At 38.1% G+C, this 27,766-nt stretch overlaps 1 non-coding gene and 1 pseudogene across 1 annotated transcript; one reads left to right on the top strand and one right to left on the bottom strand.

Annotated features, from left to right (window-relative positions):
- LOC149231657 (vacuolar-processing enzyme gamma-isozyme-like) lies at window positions 1–27,483 on the top strand (annotated as a pseudogene).
- On the bottom strand, window positions 565–636 carry TRNAI-UAU (transfer RNA isoleucine (anticodon UAU)). Its single transcript has one exon. It is a non-coding gene; the product is annotated as a tRNA-Ile (tRNA).
- Window positions 27,484–27,766: the final 283 nt, after the last annotated feature.

The raw sequence follows: 27,766 nt of genomic DNA, 5'->3' as shown, positions 1-27,766 counted from the left end.
ATGGTTGGTGATGAAAATTGCTGCGAAGCAGCCCCCGACATTCTGGGGTTAGGTTTAACTGTAGGCATGGCATGGTCATGGTCCTTTCAGCCTCATTCGACTTTGTTCTTTGCTAAAGTAAGTGATAACTTTAACACTACAACACAAAGGGGTTTTAAGACAATATTTAAGATAAATTTTGGGAAAATTGTCTTAACTTGAGATAAAAAAAATTGTGTATTGTCTTAAATATTGTCTTTAAGCATGTGTCTCAAATTAAATTGTCTTAAAATATTGTCTCTATAAAGACAATATATAACACAAGCATTTTTGTCTCTTGAGAGGCAATTTCATTTTTGTCTCTCTAGAGACAATAGTTGCGATTAAAGACATAGACAATGTCTTTGATCCTAACTATTGTCTCTGGAGAGACAAAAAAATTACATTCAAAGATAATACATCACCACTTTTGTCTAAAAGAGACAATATAAAATAATGAATCTAGAAAAATATCCCACCATTGAAATAAACCAATATTAAAAGTATTTAATTAAAAATAAACTACAATCACTGATAAATTCATATTAGGACACAGTGGAATCGAACCACCAACCTCATGCTTATAAAGCAGGTGCTCTACCATTGAGCTACCACCCTTTAAAGAATTATGTGAGAATTATGATAGTCCTTGAAATTTCATATATAGGCATTGATTTTAAAGCTAGCAATTGCATCGAGAGGTGCAAAGGAACACTGATAGAAGTGGGAATGTGGAAGCCAATAAGCAAGTGAAATATATGGAAAGTGCAATTACAAAAAACTCAAAGACACCATATCAATCCTTTTTACCCCACCTTGCTTGCCCAATAAAAGTTTTGGAGTACCTGTTCCAACATTTTATAGGCTACTTGAGAAGAAAAAAAAGACACAGAAACCAATGTGACCTGCTGCTAGAAATTTATCAACAATTGCAATCTTCTTGGAAGGCAGTAGGTCAATATTACTCCAAGCTTGAACTTTTCTTTTTTAAAACTTGGCTATTATCCATCTCCAACAATCAACAACTGAAAAACTATTTACCAAAGGACCTACCCAAATAAGAAATAGTCTCCCCAAGATTCATAAGCTTTCATTTATGATTCAGCCAAGTAGGGGATTCATCTTGGCCAAAACGAAACCCTGTTTTTCCTTTCTAACAACTACTCTTGCTCCTTTTGCAAAAACATTCGAGCAAAAATTAATACCCTCCATAAACTGTTGAATCAATGAATGTGTTAAATTTGAGCCATCTGCAAAGCGGAAATTTTGATATCATATGGATAACTTACATAAGAGAAATAATGAAAATCTTTTACAAGTGACGTTTCTGTTGTTGAATGCCAATTCTCCAACACCTTTATTAGATGTAATAATAATTTGATATTTTTTCCAAAGAATATCTAATATTCAAATAATGAGGTGGAGATTGCAAGTTACCATTAAACTGGCATTCATCACTAATTTCAACCACTGAAATGGTTTATATATCAAAGCATTTTTTGTACATAGTAAAAGTGGCCAACTTTTAGGAGCTCTTTCTCTTCGACAAATTCTTGAACTATCTCGGTGATCTTACAAGGGTGTGAAAGGCTTCACCTAACACTCAATCCATTCCCTGCATCTCATCAACATATAGCACCGTTTTGTGATCTTTCTTCAAACAAGTATCCAATCTTGCAAAAGCTAAATACATTACCTAATATTGTATCTAGATACAACAAATCTTGTTGCTATTTGCTTTTGTGTTCGACAAATAGAAGCAAGGAAACAAAATTTGGGAAAAAGTATCCTCTGTAATGGTAATTGTGTCCTCTAGCTCCAGGTAAGAAGATACTAGAAACAAAAGAGAACAGTGGAGCATGAAACTAGATCGTAATAGTGCTTACCAACAACAAGGTTGGCACTACCAAGAAAATAAAATTTTACATTACCCGTGTCTTCTTAGAAGGACTGGTTGGGCTTTGATCCTAAATATAGCAAGGTCAAGGATCGACTTTTGGTAATTTAGTTTTGATCATCTTCCAATGCTTGGAGTATACATTGTCGATGCAAGAGGCTAGAGATTAGGAATAAATTAGTTTTCTTTGTACGAGGGAATTGCATACATATAATTGTCTCTTATTTTAGTATTTCCAAAAATCCCCACAATAACACATTCCATCCTTGAAATGATGATACTAACTGGCATCCCTCACAATAAGTTCTCGCCATGCAATTTTAGAAATGAGTTTGGAAGTAGTATGAAAATCACCACAAATGCAAATTATCGATGATTCAAATAGGCATTCTCCTAGAAATACTAATAAGCCCAAACGCAATCGCCAGTTTCTCACTATGATAGGATACAAATTTTTCTTTCTTCTCATCCTCTACATCGTGCAAAACAAGGTTTGTATTGGGCACATACCTTGCCTCCTTCTTCAACTTGGTTAATTCCTCTAACTTCTCATAGATAACTTTTATTTGTGGATGCCTTCTGTCTTTGATAGTGAAACTATGAACCCTACTTTTGACCTCAATCTAGCTGACTCCTAGTTACTTTTTTCAATCCTTTCTCTTTCATAATTTTCCTCACATTTGTGAGACAATACCACCTTCCAGCTGCAACATATATATTGGACAAAAACACATATGCTGGAGCATCTTGTGGTTCCAACTTGAGAATAAGTTTTGTTTCTTGTTTCCCTAAATCCACATTTCCATGGATTCTATAGGAAGACAACAAGGTCTTCCATACCAAAGAATTTGGTTCAAACAACATTTTATTTATTAAATATTCAGCCTCATTCAATTTCATTGTCTTTCTAATGTCACATGTTGTCTGCTACATGGCTATAAGGTATGGTCACGATGACCTCATATTGTGTGCTAGATAGTCTAACTGAAGCAAACTTTAGTTGTGTGTGTTGTGATGTTGAGACTCGAGAACAATGGATGGAACAATATCAAATGTCTGATGATGTGATGGAGTAGTGAATTAACACTAGTAACAGACATCACCCTATAATGTTCAAAATCATCAAAAGATTGACAAAATAGAACCTGCACACAACAAGTCAACCTGGAGGGCGGCCTAGAATGTAAGTCATTTGTACTGATGGCATGAAATGAGGGAACCATGAGAGTGGGTCTAGGCATAAGCATAGTGCAAGCAATAAAAAGGATAACTAAGAAGCTCATGAATGAATCCATCTGAAAATGAATGATGATGAGGATAGGCAAGAAGGTCATAAATGAATCCATGTGAAAACCAGAATTCTGGATTGCATTCTTTAAATGCAGGAGCTAACATGTGACTACATAAAGCCTACGGGATTGTATGAAAGAAAATGCCCTAGGATTTCTATGAACCATTTTAGAATGCAAAAAAACTTGCAGAAGATTGCTACATATGCTCACCCGCATTTGTTTTATTTTCTTCAACTCCTCAGTTCCTCCGCATCGTCATGCTTCAACCTGCATCTTTCATTCAATAGAGACAGGTTAAGCAAGAAAATTATTATATTGAATTAACACTATGGAAATTCACTAGAATATATATGATGTTACATGTACCTTTAGCTTTTTCTCTGCACTATGTTTTTCACAATATGATTTATGTTGAACCCTTCCACCATGAGTACTCACAGTCAAGTAAAACCCAGAGTCTCTTGCACATAAGGGATGAAAAGTACTTTGGTAGTGGCCAAAATTGCATTGTGAAACCACAAAATATTTCTGTCAGTTAGTGCAGAAAAAAATATAGATTCTGTGAGAATTACCAAGGATAGAACAATCTACTAACCCAACAAGTGTTATTATAAGTTTCAAACTTTCATATACATTGAATCCTAACCTTCAAACATGCACCTTTCCGATGAAAAATACTGCATGGAAACATATATCGTTCTCTAAAAAGTATTTCCTGAATTTCATAACATATTAATCGTTAATTTTAACATGACACAGATCCACCTTCATCAATATGTTAATGACCAAACCATTCAGTGAGATGCTAATAGAGGTCTCTAACAACATCCCACTAGACAGAATCTAGATGCAACAATCGTGCACATAACAAGTAAAACAAACAGTTCAGCATGCTCAAACTTATATGCATTACTGGTAGTGAAGAAACATATCAATTTAAACATACTAGCCCTTCAACAAGCTCCATTTGACCCCTCCTGAATGTACTCTCCAACTGCCACTGCATGTTCACAAAGGAAATGAAGACACCGTAAGGGGGAAAATATATTTCTCCTGACCAAATCATTAACACATAATATAACATCAATAATAAGATTTTGAATAATTAACTTCTTTCATTCTTCTGAAGTGAACACCATTCAATCAAATATTTTTACCTCAGTGTAAAATACATGAACCAACCAGCCATTAGTAGTCCTCTTAAAAGCACCACTCAAACCACCACATAGAGCACAATTCATACCACAACCAAGCATACCATGGCTAGCTATAGTTGGATGCCTCATGCCTTGGAGTTGGTATTTCCAGTTTAAAGTTTCACATGGCTAACAATACCATCCTCCAAAAGAATTCCTTAAAATACCATAGTAACTTTGGTGAACTGCTACATGCAATATAATTTTGACATGAAAATTTTAAGATACCTAGTATAATCCACTGTAACAATACTACAGTAAATAGAGAAAGGAATAGCCAGACTACCCTGAAGTAATTGCAAACACAAATCTTGTTTGATCGAGTAGATTCTGCAAATGTACAAATATCACACAAAGGATATTCTTCTCTTGGTGAGCTAGATGACACCTGGTAACAATCAAAATTCCTTTTTGATGGAACTTTTGCAACAATGGGTTGGGACATTGTCTCTTTAGCCTGCAACATAGTCTGAGAAGAAGAGCTTGAGCGTCCAGCAGTAATGTCCCCTTTCAGATGTTTCTGTAGTGATACTTTCATTGGATGTGATGTAGAAAATATGCCAGAAGAAACACGTTTCACATTATTCCATTCATCCAAGTGTGAACGATTGCTAGGAAATCTAACTTGATGCAGACTATGCTCTTCAATTGCATCTCCAATTCCATCCTTCCTAGATGAACTAATCCTAGGAGAAGTTGCAGCAACTGTCATGGCTGCAACCAAGATAGCATTTGCCTCCTTATGTCTCCTCTCTTTCCTACCCTACTTCTTAGCTTCTCTTTCCTGATTGAGGTAATCATTCACCAACAATGCATCACATCTTTTCTTCCACAATTCCTACTGCTCTTTAGAAAAATTCATTATCACCCTAAGAATTAAATTCTCTACAAAGATATTCATGGAAATATTATTATCAAAACAGACAGGAAAAGAGATATTAAATCAAGATATTCACTGATATATAAAAGAATGGATGTGAAGGGTCCAACCAGAATGAGAGTGATTTTCCCTTGCATTTTCAAGCAGGTTGTTTTGAAAGAATATAATTTCTCCTTCTAATTCATCTTATGGTGCCATATCTAAATTTTTTGTATTCTCTGCCTCATAAAGCTACCTCCATTGAGAATCTTTTGAGGTCATTTCAGTATTGGACAAGATAGAAGTAGCAGTTTCTTGCTTGGCATTTGGTATTCCACAAATGAAATTTTCTCTGGTTACTCCATCTCCTGGTTGTTCTGGTCCAAGAAATATGAGATAACAAAATTTAGTAGGCAAACATGTAAAACATGATATTGTTAAAAAAAATGAAATAGTAGAAGAAAGAAATGCAGACTCTACCAGTGCAGTACGTTCTTTGGTCTCCTTTTGAAAGGACCAAACCCTTTTGAAGTTTCAATATCTCCTCTATATGTAGGGATGCATAAGGCACTCGGGTGCCTCCTTGCCACATCTGCATTTTGGTGATAGAAATTTTAGTGTCTTTGAAGCAATCCCTTGTTCAGCACAAATCAGTGGGAAAAAATACCAAAGACTTACATTTACATTAAAATATAGAACAATAATAATTGATGATGATGTAAGAGGAAGCTACAAAATCTCCAACAAACTCAATTATAATTTAAGCATGAGTGCTTTCTTACTTCATACTAGTCTCTATTGGTACACCATCCATGTTACAGTGTTATGATTGATCTCCTACTAAATGTGAACAAGGAATATATCTTTCCAATAAATTCATCCATTTCTTCCCCTATTAAGCATCCCTTTAAAGAAATGTTAGTACAATTTGTTTCAGTATTCCCTGATTGTGCAAGATCCATATGGTCAGGCACCTTCATAACATGTACTTTGAAGGAATCATGATTTCAATTACTATGCTTTTCAACAACATAATTTCTGATTCGAGCTGGAACATCTAACACACAACAAAAGATTCACTAAATATACCTATATTCATAAATCTAGACTCTCCATATGATCATCCAATGGCTATGGTGCCTTTGACACTTTGATCAAAATCCCAAAAAACTTGTTATCTATCATAGAGAAGAAGCTATTTATTAATTTTACCATTACCAAGATTGATGTTATTTTTTCCCAGTAAAACATACCTTCAACTTTAGTAGGATACCCTTTTAAATTGTGCTTTGGTTTTGTTGTCATAGGCTCGATTGGTCTGTTGTTGCATTTCCTTATTATCATCTAGATACATGTTATGTGTCAAAAATATATTATTGCATGAAAGATGCAGACAAAATTGTTGGGGTTGAAATTTACAGAACCCCAAAGTAAATACCTAAGAAAGTTTGTAATTTATTAGTTCAACAATGAAATATAAATGCTATAAACAAAAACAATAAAACACAGATGATGGAAAGTAAATAAAATGTAAAACAAAATATATCCCCTTTGATGTATATGAAAACAATATATTGTAGACAAGTTTCGGCAAGATATAAGCAACAAAAGAATTTGGTCCCAAAAATCAGCATAAACCACCCCCCCCACCCCCAAAGAGCCAAAGAGTTAAATTCTATTATTTTTCCATTCCTTCGTATCTTAGTATTTAATTTAGAAACCTTAAAGTAGTGTCAACAATGATTCAAATACTAATAACTTGAAGCAATATCATCAATAATTCAAATAATGATAGTATTAACCATGAAATTAAGTGTGGCAAGTCCTACTTAAAAAAAAAATGTACGCATGCATCATGTTAGTTCCAGTCTTCGCAGCCTGTCACCAGGGATCAACATAAGCTCTTACTATGCCTGATTTTGTTAGATTTTTTGCAAATGATGTTCAGCATAAAACATGTCACAAGCATTTCCATCAGAAGTATCTTAGAAAAATCTTTCCAACAGTATATCACACTCCCGTAACCGGCTCCTGGATTAGAAGATATGATCAAAATGAACGGGTTATGCATGTTTTGAGGTCAGTTGCTGCACACAATGACAAATTTAGTACAAAATCAGTTTGTGAAATAATGGTAAGGAATTTTTAAAAAGTGAACGAGGTTTTTGTTCATCACATACCAAATAACAAAAACCTCCTTCAGTTTATGTACAGGTGCTACTATGTGGGAGATATACAGTTATATTTGGAGCCTACATTAAAACAAAGCAAAATTTTCATATTTTTTTTACTGTTTTTGTCATTTTAGTGTGGGGCCATTTTACAACATATGGAAAGTAATTTTGAAAAACCCAAGGATGTTTTTGTTACGCATGAGCCATATAACAAAAACCTCTTTTATTTTATTCACAGGTCTCATGGATTGGGATATGTTACTAGTTCTTTACAGCTCATTTTCACAGATTTAAATTTTTAATGATTTTTTGTTTTAGAGATGATTTTGTGGAACCGATTGCGAGCTACTAGAAATGAATTTCCAAAATTTGAAAGATTTTTTTCTCCATCATGACCTTATCTACAAAAACCTCTTTCAGTTTTGTAACAGGTGTTATGGTTTAGGAGATACGAGTTCATCTTCAACACCTATTTTCAGAAATTCGGCCCAAGTTTAATGTAACTAATTCTATTTTGAATAAAATGGTTGAGCTTAATCCCTTAGTACAAGGAAGAGAAAATGTATATATTTTATGAATTTCATAGTGTAGGGGTTGGTTTTTGGTAGAAGGTTGGATACTTGGGATTGCTTGGCACTCTATTGTACATTTCATTTCTGCAATTTTGGCTAAGGAAAGACCAGGGTTTTGCAGCACTTGTTGGGATCCATGTGGCTCTATGTTTTGATGGTGTTTTTCTCTATGTATTTGTAAGTTCATTGATGTTTATGTGTATCATTTTCCCTTCTCCTTGCTTCTTAAATTAAACAAATGAGTGATTAAGGTAGAATTCATTGGACTGTTGTGCTCTGCCTTGAAATTTTGTTTAATTTTCAATGTTTTCATCTGTTTAAGGAGGACTCTTGAGACTCTCTTGCCCTCCTTGGCTCCTCACCAGTCTGATCCATCCATACATTCAATATAAAGCATCAAAATGATTGCCTTCCTTGCCCCAATCAGAACTCTACAAAAATTTGGCCTCATCCACGGACCCAAAATTGCCTTTCCCTTTTTCCAACAAAAAATCTCCCAAAAACTCAAATCAACCCTTGCACTTCATACCTAGCCTAAGATTAGTTGTTAAATTGGTCATCTCAAGCCCCATCTGATTATCCTTTGCTAAGATTGACCCAGAGAGAGCCCTCTCCTATCCTCGTAGGGCTAGCTACGAGGCTGAGCGTGGTTTGATGTGGACCTAGAATCTTACCTTTTCAGCCTAAGGTAAATCTAGGCTCTAACACATCACAATGCACATTCCAGCATAACAATATGCAACTAATAATCAATAAATAGTAGCAAGAGACTACAAAATAACCACCTAATTCAAGTTTGGGAATATTTCTGGAACCCAACTTCACAATTATCTCAAACCCGAAACCTAGAAGGAAACATGCCACAATATACTTCAATAATACATGTCAAAAAGTCGCATTATGGCATTTTTTCTAAACCCTGACTATTCCCAAAAGCCTTAACATGAACTAGTTTTAAGGAAAAGATGACAAACATCTTCTAAGAGTGAAGAGATTGATTAAAAAGAAGTGTAAAGAGGATAGAAAATGAAGAAATTGCATACTACAAAAATCCCTAAACGAAACACCTATTCACACTCTGCAACGTCCAAACTTTATACCCACAAGCTGCATCTGACCAAATAGTTTCAGGTCCTCATATTCATGACCATTCAATGTGCACCCCACTCATATTTCATTCCAAGAAACAACATCTCAAGAAAACATTATGTGCAAATAGAAGCGCTTTCTCTGTTTCCCCTAGGATTCAAAATGTTGTAAAGATCAAAATGGTGCATCCATTTCAAGCAAAAAGGTAATGCAAATGGGGAATCCATTTCAAGAAAAAAAGAATCAACACTCAAAAAATCAACTTTATAGCCACTCCATGATGATATACAAAACTAAATGACAACCTTCCCACACACTTCTTTGTCTCACATATACAACATCAGGAACAAGGTAGTTGATGGCATTTCAAAAAGGCATTGGGGTTGGAGCAAGGTGTTTGAACCATTTCAATTTCTCAACATGGGTGGTGGACTCCAGTATTGCAGCAATGATGCTGCAACTCCTGGGACTCCCTACTTTACTTTTATCAACCTGGTAGTTCGTAACAAACTTGGAAGCGACGGTGTTGTATGCACAAGTACAAGCTCTTACTGCAGGCTCTCACTTGATCAACTGGCACAAGTTCGCTAGGAGCTTAAGCCAACTTCTATGAGTTCTTAGAAGAAGCTTTTAACTGTGATGGATGGAAGCTAACTCAAAAGAGGCTAGTCTACTTGCAATAAGAAAGATGAAAGCTGAAAGGAAATGCAAACCCTAGCAAACCCTAACTTTACCGATTAACCCTACTTGTGCAAGGAAAGAGATGTACAACTACTGAAATGGATACCATGGACAATTGTAGAGGTAAAATAGATGTGTTTAAGCTACTTCTGAAGAAAAATATGGAAAAATCATCTTTTTGTATTTTTGAGCAATTATATGCAGAATTATTATGCATGTGTTTTAACTATTTTTTACTGTGCACAGGTTGATTGGCGAAAGGAAATGGAGTGGGTGTTTGTAGGGGGTTAGGAAGGTGTGGAGAGGAAATAAGGGATCCCTAGCACCCTTCTGGAGATTTCCACCATGCTCAGATCTCAAAAAATTGCTCGCGTTATCTTCTAGAGGAGGCTGTAGGGGATCTACAAGAAATTCTACAAGAAGTTCTACAGGAACAGGACGAAAGTGGTTTTTAGAGGATTTATCGTGGAAAAACTGCGGGGAAGTGGAGATGAAGGATGGATAAGGATGTTAATAGGTGTAGGACCTGGTCAATGAAGCTAAGGAGTGATGAAGATGGTTGGATTTGTTCAAGGGTGAAGAAAGCAATGTTGCACAAAAATGTAGAAATTAAGGCTAGTTGGCAAAGTGTGGCAAATGAAGGGAAGGAATCTTGAGTGAGGGACTAGAGCAGGTTGTATGATGGAGGAAGGGTAGGTAGGAATGTATTACAGGTGTTCTGCACATTACTTTCCAAAACTGATCCAAACAAAGACTAAAAAACAGAGATCTATCTATTTTGACCTAATCTGCTCTTAAAAACCAGAAATATGATGAACAATAGTTTATAGATAGAAAATAATGAAAGAGAGCTTATAGTAACTAAGCAAAAATAGATCTAAACATGGAAACATAATTGGTATCAACTTCTCCAACTCAAAATCTAACACTAACAATTGCATTGGAAGGAAAAAACAGTGTTTTTGTGGCAGCAAGTGTACCTTGGTCTCAATTCATGATCCCAAGGAGGGAGAAATGAGATCAAGGACTGCTTGGTAGCCTTTTTGTGGATATTTTTTGTTACCAAACTGTCAAATCAACCTGAAACATGAACAACTATCTTAATCATCAAAACCAACCTAAGGAATGAAGCAAGATTTTAACCTAAATAACATAAATTATTCTATGAATGCAAGGAAAACACATAAAAGTACACAAAGGAGGTACTGGAACTTGGGTTGGGCCCAACCTCAAGAGCTATAGCCTCCTAAGAAAGATCAGATCTGGTGCAAAGCAAGATTCATCTTCATTGATAAAAAAATAATAGTTACATCCCACAAACTGTCTACAAGAGGAAGCTCGAAAATGTCTTGATACAGAGCAGCACTAATGTGCGAAAATAGACCAACAAAATGACTAAACTACCAAGGCATGAATCCTTCCTACTTATGCAAACGAGGACCCCCAAAAGTCCTCCATAACTTTAGGAGCTTGGCTGCCCAAAACTGCAGTCAATCAACCACTTCACTAGACCTGCTCCTCTGCCCCTTGAAGTCATCTTTGGTGGATTGTAGAACTCAGAGCTAATGGTGGATAACTCAAGGGAGGGGTTATTTAGTGCAGTAGACATCCCTCCTACAAATCCTCAGCCTTGTTTCCTCGTATTTGGCTGCCAATCTACTCATAAATGCCTAATCTTGGTCAAAAAATGTCCAAAAATCTACAATAAGCACGTATTAGACCTTGTGGTAAAGTGACTATTCCCATTCACACAATTAACATAAATATATTCAAAAGCATGCATAAAACTATAGACAATGGTGGATTAAATGAGAATATTAGGCAAAATGAGCTCATATAGTTACCCATTTCCAGGGCTCATCATCATCCCCCTGCTGAATGTGTTGCTCATCCTCTGAGCAACTAATCGAGTTCATCATCGTTGATTGCTTTCATTGCCTCTCTAACATCCCAGGCCTCTGAGATGATGTCCTCTTCCCTATCATGAAATCCTACCTTTTTGTCTACCTCCTCCCATTGTCTTTGCTCCTCTTTTTCCTTGACCCCTTCTAACAGCCCTAGCAGTAGTGGAAGGCTAAACTTAAGGCCAATCTAATTGGGTTTCAAGTTCTGCATTGACTGTTTGTATAGAGGTACTCTTCTCATGGCCTCACTCATTCTAGTTGGGGAGTGGTATTCTCTTATTTTTATACTATGGGACAAGGTGCTCCATCTCCTTATGCAAGCATGAATGCAATTATCGCCAAATAGTCTTTCCATGTCTTCAAAGTGAGAAATGGCCTTAGCTTGCCTTTCAACATAGTCAGGTGCGATATGAGGGTTGTCTGCAAGGTACCGATGGGAATATATAAGAGTTGAGGGATCTTCTGGTTCTGCCCTGATCATAAGTGGCTCATTTAGTTCCCTGGCCATAATCTTCTCAATCTCTACTCCCCTCTTTTCCTCATGGCTTAACCAAGAATCCATGGCCATGAGTTGTAGATCTCCTAATACAGCATTTGGGTCCCATAGATTCATGTTAGGAAGTGCCAAGTTATGTAAATAGAATTCTGCTAACTTGGCCTTGTCTTCAGCTGAGCTATTGTGACACAATTGCAAAAACTAATTATAATTCTAAAATGGAGTGGTTCCCCTTTGGGCCAATGTGTTAATTTGAAATTGAAACCATTGGTCTTTAAGGTATAATGCATAAGATTTAGCAGGTTGCCTACATTGTAAGGCTTCTATTGCCCAACTGGCCATGCAAGCCATTTGGGCTTCTTTTTCTTGCAACTGTTGTTTTAAAACTGATATTTCTTTTACTGTCTGAGATTCATGTTCTTGCAGCATTCTTTTTATCAGCTCCACATTGGCTTGTAGCTCTCCCTCTTTCTGATGTTTCTTAGTTGTTTCATTGTCTGCTGGAGGTCCTTCTTACACTATTGCCCTCCCAAAATGGACAGCCTATCTTCCTTGTGGACTTCCTATAGCTGCAACTGTTTTTTCAGCAGCTCATTCTCCTGCTATAGCTGGGCTCTTTTGCAGCTTTCTACATGCCTCACCATGGCCAATTCTCCCCTTAATTCTTTTAACTTATCCTCCATGTGGACTGTGTCCTCAACTCCCTTAGATTTGGTGATTTGCATCCATGTGTGTGTTCTGATCCTCTCTTTCTCTAATTCGAAAAATAATGGTACAACAAATTTCTGTGGGATAATTTTCCCACCCTCCAACAGATTGTAATATGTTCCCAAATCAGGCTGAGGAGTAGGTTCAGGTATTTCTTTGGCCTTGTCCTCCCCTTGTAACTGTTTGGCTTCCTTCTCCTCCAATTTCTCAGTCTCTTTTAACTTGGCTAGAGTTTCTTGTAGAGATGTTTCAACTTCCTATAGAACTGCCTTTGATTCCATCAACTTAATTTTCTCTTTCCATGTAGAGGTTTTTGGGCTTCCTCTTTCATAGGTGATGGATATCTTGGAAGGAGAATCTTCATTCTTTTTAGTGGGTCAGTCCTCAATGACAATTGTTACTTTGATGATGGCTGAGGTTTGCCCACTTTGTTCCTTGTGCTTTTCTGGCTTTAAAATACATGGAGGTCTGCCTTTTTTTTTTACCTTTTTGTTTTGTAGGTGTGCTTAATGCAACAAGCACGACTGTTGCCTCCCTTGCCAGCATTTCAGGGGATTTCTCTTTCTGTTGTTCTTTCTCTTCACTTCCTGTAGAAATCTCTATGCCCCCTGTTTCTGCTTGTGTCCCCAATATCTCAGAGTGTGTCTCTTCTTTCTCTTTCTGGGTGCCTGCCTTGGCTGAGCAAACCTTCTTTTGGGCCTTCTTGGCCTTTTTCTTTCCAATCTTTGTCTTTTTTCCTTACTCTGTTTTTGCTGTTTTCTCCTTTTTTGTCTTAGGTTCAGCGGTCTTGTCAAATTCCTCTTTTTCCTTCTATTCTTCTTCTGTTTTTCCCTCTGCTGGAATTTCTTGTGCTCCCTCATCAATGTTCTTCTCAGTTTCCTCAGTTTGCTCCCGCTCATCACTGCTGGATGGCCTAATGTTCTCAACCAAAGTTCTGATCTTATCATCCCTGGACATATTTCTGAAGGTTTCCTAAGCTATGGGGATAGTATAGGTGTGTAAACCATATTCCACCAATAGTTTGATGAGTCCATGATGGGCTAACTAATCTATGACTCCTGCATTTAGTTTTGTACCACATTTAATTAAAGATTGAAGGAGGAAATATGGGATGCTCAATTTCTTAGCTGGATGCAAGTCCATCCCATACCTCGATTCATGTAGCAACCTAAAATGATAGCCATAAATGATGCTAAGCCTCCCTTCACATGTGATATACTTCATTATTTGATAGCTGACTTCACTCCAGAGAGGAGGCAAGCTTGTCCTCCTGACCCCGTTTTTGTCTTCTGCAAGATGCTCCTCAGGCAGAAAAAATGTTTTCTTAGCCACTTGTCCCAATGAATTCTCCTCTTTTCTCCAAGGGAGCCCCAATGGTAAACCGATAATTCTATTGATGACATCAGGGGTAAGTTCTAGGGTCAAACCCCTAAAACTAACTGTGGCATGTGTCTTCGAATGTGGTCTCAAGGATATCAAAAACTCTTCAATCACCTCCTCATCATAACCCTGAATTCTGTCAAAGAAGGATATCCAATTGGCCCTGGTGAAAAGGTGCACCACCGTAGGGTTCTCATACAATTTGCTAGAGTTTAAGGGTTCTTTCCTCATGAATCCTCCTGGAATGGTGTTGAGTTTGGTCTTTAACCATAGAAGAAAATGCTTAGGTGGGAAAAAAACACAGTCAATCACTGAGACAGAGGATAGCTGAATTCGGTTTTTTCTTAGATCAAAGAAGGAATTTCTCATGTGCTCCTTACAATATCAAATGGAAATAATTCTTCTTTTTGAAAACTACTATCACCCAGAATTTGACTGTCTGTTTATGAAAATAATTTTTTTTTACAGAACAGAGCATAAGGACACAGGGTCTCTTCTGAGCACATAGATAGATATGTAAATGCAGGTTTTTTTCACACATTCAAGCTGGCCTCTACTGCTGCATGTATCTTCCTTACATGATAAATTGAAAAATGACGAGGAGATTTTGGATGTAGAGAAAAAAACTGGGTAAACTCAGTGAAATATGCAGGCATACTTTCACTTTTTTCTCAATGCACAGGTAGAATTTTACTCTCGTTTTTCAATCTAATGCCATGTTCAATTCACCACCTTGCACAAACAAATCATGCATAGAGAAGTTTTCTCAAGCCTACCTCGTTTTGAGCTTGAAATTCGATGAAAGTTCCGAGTTTTCTTTCTGCATATCTGTTCTCTGTTTTTCCTGTAGAACCCTTCCTGTAGAAGTCACCCAATTCCCGTTGAACGAAACTGTGCTTCCTGTAGTGTTCAATAGGCCGGAGATTTTCGAAAAACAGGCAGAAATCTGGTGGAGGACGACTGGTTAGCTGCTCTGGAAGTGGTAGATGCGTACTCCAGTCGAAACCGTCGTGAGTGCAGAATGAACAAAAGGTGATGAACATCTTAACTGAGCTGTGTTTTTTCTACGGGCGTGATTTGTGGTGAGGTGATGAGGTGGCCGGACCGAACCGTTGATCCTATGTCACGACCATAATGTTTCTACATGTCGTCTGACCGTCATCACCTCCCTTACTCCCGTTATCTTCTGCCACCACTAACGGTCCTGATTATTTCTTCATGAATGGACATTCCACATGTGCTGGCTACGTATCTTATCAGCAGTTTTGAACTTGACGGAGCACATTTGGATTCCATGAGGACGTGTAACTGACCGAAGGTGGCCAATTAACTGGCCACTGATTCCATTCAATCCGAACCATTCCCATAGTCATGCAGCCTTGAAATATGATTCATGTAATTGCGGAATAGGTTTATGCACTTACCTATGCAGTCGCGACCGTGTTATACACATTTAGGATTCTGGAACCCATTTCTTCATTGTTGTTGCTGCTTGCATTGTGCATGCTCGACCTCAGACTGTTGCTAATGTTTATATGTTTAAACAGAGCTCATGCATGTTTCATAGGCTATACCTTGCTGTCCCTGGCTCTGTAGTATGTTTTTTAGAGGGATCAGCTTCTACAGGAATCTTGTAGGATTTCCTGTAGCTGCTTCTCCTTCTGATATTCAAGCTAAAATGAGTAGGGCTACAACTGCTGACGAGGGTCTCGGTTGGCACGGAATATCAGATGGAGGGTATCAGGTATGGTGAGTGAAAGAACTGTTGTTTTGATTTGTCATTAAAATTTTGTTTGCAGCATGAAAAATAGGATTTTTGTGTGTCACTGTGTAGGGACATGAAAACGAGTGGAATGGAGGTGTACAAAGATGGAAAAGGGTGACATATGGTGAGGGATGGAGGTAGGGAGGTGTATAGGCCTCATAGATGGGTTTCAAACCCTCGGGTCCTCTTCTGAGATCAGTTTTGGCTTGTCTGTAGTTTCTACAGGATCCTCCTGTAGAAGATACAGAGCTTCTTGTAGGATGTGGAATTTCGGACCAAATGAGACCAGATCTTGGAAAAGATAACGATGATGGAGGAATGGATTGTGAGGGATGGATGCATCTTGGTCATATCCTCTATCTTTGACTTGCACGATCCTCCCAAAACCTGCAATGACCTTCCTGTAACCTACAATTTATTCAACAGAAACTAGGTTTATTTTTCTTTTTTTTTTTCCTTTTTCTTTTTTCTCAAATTTTTTTTTTTGAGATAGCTGGGGTGCCTTCAGGAGGTTTTCACCCTCATTGTCTACCCTGGGTGCCTCCAAGAGGTTTTCACCGAAGGATCTTTTATTCTTTTTTCTTTTTCTGTGTTTTTTTTTCTGTTTTTTTTTTTCTCATGGTGTAGGTGGAGTGGAGATAGGGACCTGCTCCATCACCAATACTGATTTGCCAAGAGTCTTAATGAACTCCTGCTTGGAAAGGGGCTTCCTATAGATTTTCAATGTATTCCCATTGACGAGCATGGGGATGGATTCTTCATCAATGGTCTGAATAAGGACCGAACCATTGCCATTGCATGTTTCCACTATATATGGTCCCAACCATTTTGTCCTCAGCTTGCCCTGAAATCATTGTACCTTGAGTCATATAACAGCGCCCAATCCCCTGGCTGGAATTACTTTTCTTTGAGGTGTCGATCATGCCATGTCCTTATCTGATGTTGGATTACCTCTTAGTGGAGAAGGGCCTGCATTCTCTGTTCATCTAATCCATTCAGCTGAAGCAATCTTTCCTGTTGTGCATGGCTGAGATCTAGGTCCAGCTGAGCTACCAACCTTAATGTGTTATATTCAAATTCTATGGATAGCAAAGCCTTCTTCCCATAGACGAGCTCATAGGGTGTGAAACATGTTGTAGTTTTCCAAGTAGTGTTATAGGCCCAAGTGGCCTCAACCAAGCAATCTGCCCAATATTTTCTGCTGCTACTCACTACCTTAGTCAAAATCCCTTCCAAAGCTCTGTTAGTAACTTCCACCTATCCATTTTCTTGCGGATGATAAGGGGTGGAAGTTCTGTGCTTAATCTTGTGATGAGTGAGTAGGTCTTCAATCAGGTTAGAGGTAAACTGACTTCCTTGATCTGTTACTAATTCTCTTGGGTAGCCAAACTTGTATAAGATATTTTCCCTCAAAAACTCAGCTACTTTTTCTTCTGTTGCTGCTTTGATTGCCTTGTTTCTGCCCTCTTTTTTCAGGTAATCTGTGCACACAATGATGTAGGACCTTTGTTTTGAAGGAGGGTTGATAGGACCCACAAATTCCATGCCCCACTTCTCAAATGGCTCGAAAGTCACCTAAGGCTACAAGGGCATCTCATCCCTTGGAGTAGGTTTCCCCATCCTTTGACATCTGTCACGTTGGCTGATGTATCTCCTGACATCTTGATGAAGAGTGGGCCAATAGTATCCTGCATATAGAATTTTTAAGGTGGTTCTCTTTGCTGCAAAGTGGCCTCCACAGGGCCCAACATGATAGATTAGGAGGATGTCAAAAACTTCCTCCTCCCTGACACACCGCCTCAAAATCTGATCTGGGCCAAGTTTTAAAATATTTTCCCCAATCCAAGTGAATGGGGCACTTTTCCTCACAGTCTTCTTTTCTCCTTTGAGGATAGGTATGGTGGTAGCTGTTCTGAAACCAAATAATTTGATATATTAGCAAACCATGGAGAGAGTACTGAAATAACAAACAGGTGTTCATCTGGCATTTGATCATCCACCATCCCTTCTTCACCTGCAGGCAAATCTAGCCTAGACAGAAAATCAGCAACAAGATTTTACTTACCTAGCTTATCAACAAAGGTCAAATCAAATTGCTGCAATAAAAGTGACTATCTAATGATACGATCATTTACATCAGGTTTGTTCATCAAATACCTAATTGCAGCATGATTAGTATGCACGAATGTTTGATAGCTGGTGATGTAGTGTCTGAACTTGTTTAGGGAATGGACTACAGCCACGAGTTCTTTCTCGGTTACAGTATAGTTTAACTCTGCCTTGGACAAGTTTTTACTAATAAGATATATAGCATACGGTAGCTTCTCCTCAACTTGTCCTAAGGCTACTACTATGGCTTTGTTCGAGGCATCTGTGTGAATGTGGAAAGGTAGGGCCCAGTTGGACCTCTGAAGATTGAGGCAGTTATCAGCTTACCTTTCAAAGCATCCAAAGCCTCTTGAAAGTCGTCAGTCCATATGAACTCAAAATATTTTCCCAAAAGACCAAACAATGGAGAGGCTAGCTTACTGAAATCTTTAATGAATCTTCCATAATATCTTGCTAAACCTAGAAAACTCCGAACATCTCTTACATTTTGAGGAGGTGGGACCTTTTGGATGATAGCAATATTGTTGGGATCCACTTGTAAACCTTGCTGAGAAATTGTATGACCTAGCACGGTCCCTTCAGTCATTAGAAATTCACATTTATCAGGACTGAGGGAAAGGTTCATCTCAATACACTTGGATAAAACTTTCCTCAGGTTAGTCAGAGCTTCTTGGAATTTAGAACCATAAGGGGTAAAATCATCCATATAGATTTCCACTGAATCATAAACCAGCTCAGTGAATATACTCAGTACTACTCTCTGGAAAGTGGCAGGAGCATTGCATAAACCAAAGGGAAGGACTCAGTAGGTAAAGGTACCCCATGGACAAGTGAAAGTGGTCTTATCTTGGTCTTCCGGGCTGATTTGGATCTGATTGTATCCGCTAAACCCATCTAGGAAGGAAAATAACTTCTTCCCTGCCAGGACATCTAACACTTGATTGATGAAAGGCAAAGGGAAATGGTCCTTCTTGGTGGCTTTGTTAAGTTCTCAATAATCTACACAGATTCTCCACTTCCCGTTTTTCTTGGGCACAAACACCAAAGGAGAAACCCACTCGCTGTCAAATATGGGGTAGATGAGTCCTGCATCCAGCAACTTCTGCAGTTCTTCTTTGACAATGTCCTTAATGACTGGATTCATCCTCCTTTGAGGCTGCCTGACTGGTTTACATTCTTCTTTAATGTAGATGTGATGGGTACAGACTAAAGTATGGGATCCTTTCATCTCCTTATAGCTCCAAGAAAAAGCATCCAAATGGTTGTTCAATAAGCTACATAGCTCTTCCTCCTGAGAGGTGGATAGGGATGAGTTGATCTTCAAGGTTCTTTCCGAGCCAAATTCCACATTCTTAACTCGGAGAGAGGTCAGATTAGCCACAGAGAGATCAACTAAAGCACTGGCTTCGGTTTCTTCCACCAACTCTTCTAATGGCAGCACACTAGGGGGTGGATTTTGAATCAAATTCTCAATAAGATCATCTTCGGTTTGAGGACCTCCCCTGGTGGCTTCCACTGTGCACAATGGGGCAAATTAGACTTCACCTTCATCTTCCTCCTCCAACCAGAGAGGTAAGTCATGTTCTAGCAGAGGTTGGGCAGGCGGATATAGGACTAGCTGTTTGGACATATGGCCATTCTTGAGGGCCATGCTCCCAGCTCGACAACAAATGTAAGCATCTGCACTAGCTAACCAAGGCCTTCCTAAGATGAGGGGATACCCAGTGATTTTTTCCTTTGGCTGAAGGACCAAGAAGTCTGCAGGGTACTCCCAGGAATCAATGGAGACCATGACATCTTCGACAATCCCCTCAGGAGTCACAATGGAGCGGTCTGCCAACTACAGTACTGTTGAGGTCTTTCTTAGGGAACTCTCAAGGTTGAGTTTGAGAATAGTGTCCCTGGTCATTACATTAATGGCAGCCCCTATATCAATCAAAGTGTGGGGCATTATGGTGCCATTTATGTGGACATCAACTACAGGACTCCCAGGGTCCAAATATTTTGGACAAATTATCTGTCCCAACATTAGGTCAGACAATTGTCCTATGACATTGATAGTTGGGGCATCCCTCCTGCGCCTGCCTGGGTGCCTGAAACACTTCTCTTTGATCAAATTATTGTAGATTGGTACATCTTTTATGGCCTGGAGAAGTGGTATTTTCACACATAACTATTTAAGTTCTCCCAGAAGTTCAGTTTCTTCTAGGTTTGGTTGTGTGGTCCCAATTAGTCTATCAAGAAAGGGTGGAATGGCGTTGGGTTCACTTTCTTGTTTCTCTTCCTCATCCTCCTTAGGAGGATTTTGGCTATCTGGGAGGACCTTCCCAGATCGTAGGTTGATCTCCTGAATCTCCACAGCATAGGTAGGGCATGTGGTTTCCCCAGTATATACCTGTTGGGCCTGTCTGTTATTGGGGTTCAGATTCAGTTGAGCAGGTATCTGGGGTTGTCTTGGAGGAGCAAGAGGTAATGGTTGTAGTTGAGCAGGTGGTGGAGGAAAAAGAGTGGGGGGAGAGTTGTATTGGGGCCTCCACCCCTGATGCAGTGCATTCAACTGAGGTTGTGGCTGAGTGTGAGAATGAAATGAGTGAGTAGCCAATTGAGTATGGTATTGAGGAGGATATGACCAAGGAGGGCATGTGGGCCAGGAAGGATGAGCAGGGGGACCCCAAGAAGGCATGGAAGTGGCTTGATTGGGGTTGTAATAAGTCTGTGATGTCCCTTACATTCCTTGCTGGTAAGGTCTGGGTCCATGTGGTCTCCTTTGGTTCATGAAGTAGAGTGGTTCAGTGGCTCCTTCAGCCCCTTGGTACATAGCTTTGAATCTTGGAAAGGAAGGGCACTGATTTGTAGGATGGTCTTCTTCACAAACAAAGCACACTTCTACAAAGTGCAATGGACATTCATTCCTAGGATGTTTTCTGGTGCACCTGGGACAAACGATGGCCAAAGCCCTCTTGGCTTCCTCCTGCTTATTTTGGATTCGCAAGGTATCCATTTGCATAGCAATGGTCTATCTCATCTCGCTTTTGAAATCTTCCATTTGATTTTCAAACTCGTTTTTAAGGAATGAACTAGATAAGCGGGTACTGGCTCAGAGTTGACTTCCCCTACCTCTCTTTCTGGCTGCCCCAGAATGGTTTCTAAATACAATCTTTATGTCATCATAAGGTAGTTGGTAGATGTCTCCCCCAGCCAGCAAATGGAGGGTGTCTAGAATGTCTTCAGGGACTCCTCTGAGCAGAACCAACTTTTGAGATTCGGGGTCAAGTGTACACCTGGCCCTTTTATAACTGAGTTGAAATCTCTTTTCATAGTCTTTTAAAGATTCATCACTTCCCATGGTCATTCGAAAGATTTCTTCCTTTGTATCCTTTGACCTACAGTAGTCCTAGTATTTGTTGTTAAAGGCTTGCTACATTTGAGCCCAAGTTGTGATATTGTTTCCCGGTAGCCCCATGAACTAGCGGAGTGCTGCATCCTTAAGGGTAGAAGGAAAGAGTTTCAACTTTTGCTCGTCTTCTGCATAGTCATAAGTTCGAAAAAGGACAAAAAACTCAAACAAAAAGGTATCAGGGCCTTCAGTAGTCAATCTGTGGAAGTGAGGTAAGGCTAAGGGACCGATGTTTTTCATTTTTGTGTCCCCATTGGTGTCTCAGATGGGAAAGGTACCTTCTACACTCTCCCCATTTCCTCTACCGTTTCTGTTTTCAGCCATAGTCTCAGGAGGAATCATTTCTTGCTCTTCTTCTGTTATAGGATATTTTTATATCTCTAGAGGTTCACCTATAGGTTCTTCAGGATCACTATCACCAAAGAAGAGAGAAGGGTGACTCAGTGATGTGGTGGGGGTGTTGGGTAGGAATTTTCCTGAATTGTCTCTATTCCTACGAGGCATGAAATGAAGTGTCTTTTTTGGGTGACTTTTGTTGTTTTTTTTTTCTACTTGTACCTGGAAAAACTGAAATAGATTGGACTGCAACTAACTAAAATCTATCTTGCTGAAATGAAAATGCATAATTGAAATGAAAGCAGGAAAGGACTAGTCTATTTTGCGGAAATGAAATTGCAGAATTGAAATGAAAGCAAGAAATGCTAGTCTATGCTTGCTGAAATGAAATTGCGGAATTGAAATGAAAGAAGGAAATGGTCTAATATACTTTTGCAAAATTGAAATGAAACAACTATTCTACTTTTGTTGAAATAAACTACTTAGCAGAATGTTTGCGGTAGAAAATAGAAGAAAAGCAGTAATCACAAAATACTCTAACGCTTCCCCGGCAATGGCACCAAAAAGATGGTGAGCTCCAGTATTGCAGCAATGATGCTGCAACTCCTGGGACTCCCTACTTTACTTTTATCAACTTGGTAGTTCGTAACAAACTTGGAAGTGACGGTGTTGTATGCACAAGTACTAACTCTTACTGCAAGCTGTCACTTGATCAACTGGCACAAGTTCGCTAGGAGCTTAAGCCAACTTCTATGAGTTATTAGAAGAATCTTTTAACTGTGATGGATGGAAGCTAACTCAAAAGGGGCTAGTCTACTTGAAGGAAGAAATATGAAAGCTGAAAGGAAATGCAAACTCTAGCAAACCCTAACTTTACCGATTAACCCTCCTTGTGCAAGAAAAGAGATGTACAACTACTGAAATGGATGCCATGGACTATTGTAGAGGTAAAATAAATGTGTTTAAGCTACTTCTGAAGAAAAATATGGAAAAATCATTTTTTTGTATTTTTGAGCAATTATATGCAGAATTATTATGCATGTGTTTTAACTATTTTTGGCTGTATAGAGGTTGATTGGCGAAAGGAAATGGAGTGGGTGTTTGTAGGGGGTTAGGAAGGTGTGGAGAGGACCTAAGGGATCGCTAGCACCCTTCTGGAGATTTCCACCGTGCTCAGATCTCGAAAAATCGCTCGCGTTATCTTCTACAAGAGGCTGCAGGGGATCTATAGGAAATTCTACAGGAACAGGCCGAAAGTGGTTTTTAGAGGATTGATGGTGGAAAAATAGTGGGGAAGTGGAAATGAAGGATGGATAAGGATGTTAAGAGGTGTAGGACCTGGTCAATGAAGCTAAGGAGTGATGAAGATGGTTGGATTTGTTCAAGGATGAAGAAAGAAATGTTGCACAAAAATGTAGAAATTAGGGCTAGTTGGGAAAGTGTGGCAAATGAAGGGAAGGAACCTTGAGTGAGGGACTGGAGCAGGTTGTATGATGGAGGAATGGTAGGTATGAATGTATTACAGGTGTTCTGCACATTACTTTCCAAAATTTATCCAAACAAATACTAAAAAATAGAGATCTATCTATTTTGACCTAATCTACTCTTAAAAACTAGAAATATGATGAAAATCAGTTTATTGATAGAAAATCATGCAAGAGAGCTTATGGAAACTGAGAAAAAATAGATCTAAACATGGAAACACAACTAGTATCAACTTCGCCAACTCAAAATATAACATTAGCATTTGCATTAGAAGGCAAAAACAATGTTTTTGTGGCAGCAAGTGTACCTTGGTCTCAATTCATGATCCCAAGGAGGGAGAAATGAGATCAAGGACTACTTGGTAGCCTTTTTGTGGATATTTTCTGTTACCAAATTGTCAAATCAACCTGAAACATGAACATCTATCTTAATCATCAAAACCAACCTAAGGAATGAAGCAAGATTTAAACCTAAATAACAGAAATTATTCTATGAATGCGAGGAAAACACATAAAAGTACAAAAAGGAGGTATTGGCACTTAGTTTGGGCCCAACCCCAATAGATACATCCTCCTAAGAAAGATTAGAGCTGGTGCAAAGCAATATTCATCTTCATTGATCAAAAAATAATAGTTACATCCCACAAACTGTCTACAAGAGGAAGCTCGAAAATGTCCTGATACAGAGCTGCACTAATGTGCAAAAATAGACTAACAAAATGACTAAACTACCAAGGCTTGAAGCCTTCCTACTTATGCAAACGAGGACCCCCAACAGTCCTCCTTAACTTTAGGAGCTTGGCTGCCCAAAACTGCAGTCAATCAGCCACTTCACTAGACCTGCTCGGCTGCCCCTTGAAATCATCTTTGATGGGCTGTAGAACTCCGAGCAGATGGTGGAGAACTCGAGGAAGGGGTTATTTAGTGCAGTAGACATCCCTCCTACAAATCCTCAGCCTTGTCTCCTTGTATTTGGCTGCCAATCTACTCATAAATGCCTGATCTTGGTCCAAAAATGTCCAAAAATCTGCAATAAGCACATATTAAACTTTGTGGTAAAGTGACTATTCCCATTCACACAATTAACATAAATATATTCAAAAGCATAAATAAAACTATGGAGAATGGTGGATTAAATGAGAGTATTAGTAAAAATGAGCCCATATAGTTTACCATTTCCGAAGCTCATCAATGGGCATAGAAATGATTTCATTCATGAAAATTAGCTATAAAATTCTCTAGAAATTGATACTCTAACTTCTACAATGATGTATTTTTGTTTTTTAAAGCCATGAAATGTTTGTTTTCTATTGTTGATATAGCTCACAGGTTCTGTGATAGTTGACAGCTTTCAGAGCTTGCTTTTGAAAGGTCTAATATATGGCTTTTTAATTCAAGAAACAATTTTTTTTATTTTTAATTAGCTCACTGATATGTAAGCCATGTATGCAAATCTATTATGAGCCAAATGTGAGACCTCTCACCCAAAGTTAGAGAGGTTACAGATTCAACTCTCTCAATCCCCTAGCAGTTAAGTGCCCTAATTAGGGCCAATGCTTTACTGAATTTACCATTCATGGATTATGGAAAAGTACTTGAAGGGTTTTCCACAAGGTGTTCTCCTAAGAAAAAAAATACCCATGAGGTTTAAAGAAAACAAATATGTGTATATACATCCAGATAGGTAGATAGGTAGGTAGGTAGATAAATAACATTGTTTTTTAGCCCCAATGGTTAGTTCAAGTGATTTGTCATGCCACACCAAAGCCATAATGACCAAAAATATCACAATGTATAATCCACTTGGGTCACTTGAGGGTTGGCACATGTCTACCAACAGCAAAGCACCATTCACAAAATGTGAAGAAACTGTTGGAGGGTTTCCCCAAGGAAGTTGTATATGGAAAAAATGATATTATCATCGTTTATATCAATACTTAAAGAAGAGTTTTATCAACAAAAGAAAGGAGTAAATAACACTCTATTGTTCTCTTAATCAGGCCTATATTAGAGAACCTAGAAGCAATGTTGCACATGCTTGGAACCTGTTACTACATTTGGGAGTGTCAAAGGCTTATGTTTAGTGTTGCTTGTCCTGTCTTTTGATAATACAACTAGTACAAATCCAATGCTCCCACGAGTTATCACTAGCATAGACTGAAGTGGATTTTTATGGGGAGAGGATGAAATGTACAATGCCCTCCATCTATGCCTTAATGTCACAATATGTAGCACTTCTCAGCTTGTATTCATTTGTAGTACAACTACAATCTATCTGAGAGTTCTCACATATTTTGAAGGAATTCCAGATTCTGGTTCTCATCATTAGGATCCTAAATTGAAACTAATAGAATACAATGTTACAACTTGTTTGCATTATGCATTTAGAAAACATGGCTGCAAACAGTATAACAATGGAACTTTTCTTTCTTTTCTGCAACCCTCTTTGTTGTAATATGAATATTAAGTGTTTGACTCCTAACAAAAATACAATATATGAATTTCGATCATATCAAGCAATCAATTGCAAGTCCAAACTACTACAATATCTCTTTCCATTAGTTATTTTGCGTTAGATGTTTCTTATTGACTAAAACTGTGCACTGATTTTACTTTTATTTTGCAGTGAAAAACACAACTTGAAGACTGAAACTATAAAGCAACAATATCAATTGGTAAGTGGGTTTGAATTTTGAAACATATTGGTTTCGGGATCTCTGAGCTCGATCCTCATCTCTTCATTCAATCCAAAATGAAGAGCATAGCATGGGAAATAAGTAAAATGACATCTCATCTCTTCATTCAATCCAAAATGAAGAGCATGGCATGGGACATAAGTAAAATGGAATTTAGAAAGATTATTATTTCTCCTTGACTAGAAGCATGGGTCATGGTTAAAATATTTCTCATGTATGATACTCTTACATGTTGTGGTAGGTCAGTATTTAGACAATATTTTCCCTAGGGCCGTACCATCCAATTCCAATGCTACTTTCAGCTATGAGAATTCCCTGATGACAAGGACGTGAGAGCTGTAAATCAACGAGATGTAGATCTTCTCTATCTATGGAAAAAGGTAGTATATTGATGATAATCCCCCCCATAAAAGTGGGATTGATCCACCTAACTGCATTGTTTATTCACTTATTTATCAAATTGATCAAGTTTGGAACTAGACAATCTTTCAATTCAAAACTACTTATTTTGTTAAGCTTCAATCTCTTAATATAAGTTTTGTTATAACTTTTCCCGTTGAATATTAGGAAAGGAAAGGGATTACATGAAATATCTTGCGGTATTAGTATATGATTACATGAACTATCTTCTAGTGTTAATATATGTTTTCTTTTCAGTCTGGTGTATTTTTGGACTTTGAGGCAAAAGCCAATATCTAGTGACTCTTATGCTTTATTTTGTAGTATAGAAGATCTAAGGAGGGCTCCATTGAAAAGTTGGAATCACACAGACAAATGGTGGACTTGACGACACATCGTATTCATGTTGACAATAGCATGAATCTCATTGGAAAGCTTTTGTTTGGATCTGCAAGGGGTACTAATATGTTGAATACTGTATGACCACTAGGTCAACCTTTAGTTGATGATTGGGACTGTCTCAAAACATAGTGATTTTCTAGTCCTCTGATCCTACTTTACTTTTTTTTGGTGATGTGTGTAAACACTATTGTTTCATAGTTGGGGAGCTATGAACCCAACTCTGTAGCTATGAAACCTAAGTGCGCATTTGCATTAACTTCATACAAATGCCCATTTTGTTAACCTTGCATTTCTCTGATGATGATCATGTTGTAATCCTCTTATTCTACTATCGTTGTCTCTCAATGGTTAGCCATCTTAAAAAATTACACTAATTAAAGCATGTCATTCTCCTTGTAAGATCTGACTCTCAAAGTTCTAAACATAAGCATATATGCATTGTTGTAGGTGTGCACATTTGAAAAACATTGTGGATCTCTGTCGTAGTATGGCATGAAACACATGCATTCTCTTGCAAATATGTGCAATGAAGGAGTCACCAAGAATAACATGACTATGGTATCTGTAGAGGCATGTAATCAAATGCATCCATGTTTAGGGATTCACTTCATAGAGGTTTCAATGCTTGATGATTTCATTTCTTCATAGTCACAAAGAAATGGGTGACTACCATGGCCTCTTTCAATTTCAAGAACAAAGCAAGTTTTTCAACGATCTATATAAGCATAAACACTTATTTGTTATTAATGTTCTTTCCAACATTCACCCTATTATGTTAGTGAACAATGCCAAAATATATAGTAATCCTTATATAAAAACAAAGGATTGACATATTGGATAATAGCATTTGTGGCTTGCAAAATTCCAACCATAATTTTGTTAATATATTTAGATTAGAGTAATAAGGCTTTA

Source organism: Pinus tabuliformis, chromosome J, assembly GCF_031772625.1.
Source record: "Pinus tabuliformis cultivar Carrire ecotype Pingquan chromosome J, CPIR1, whole genome shotgun sequence".
NCBI classification, from domain to species: Eukaryota; Viridiplantae; Streptophyta; class Pinopsida; order Pinales; family Pinaceae; genus Pinus; species Pinus tabuliformis.
This window is presented reverse-complemented; position numbering and strand designations above follow the sequence as displayed.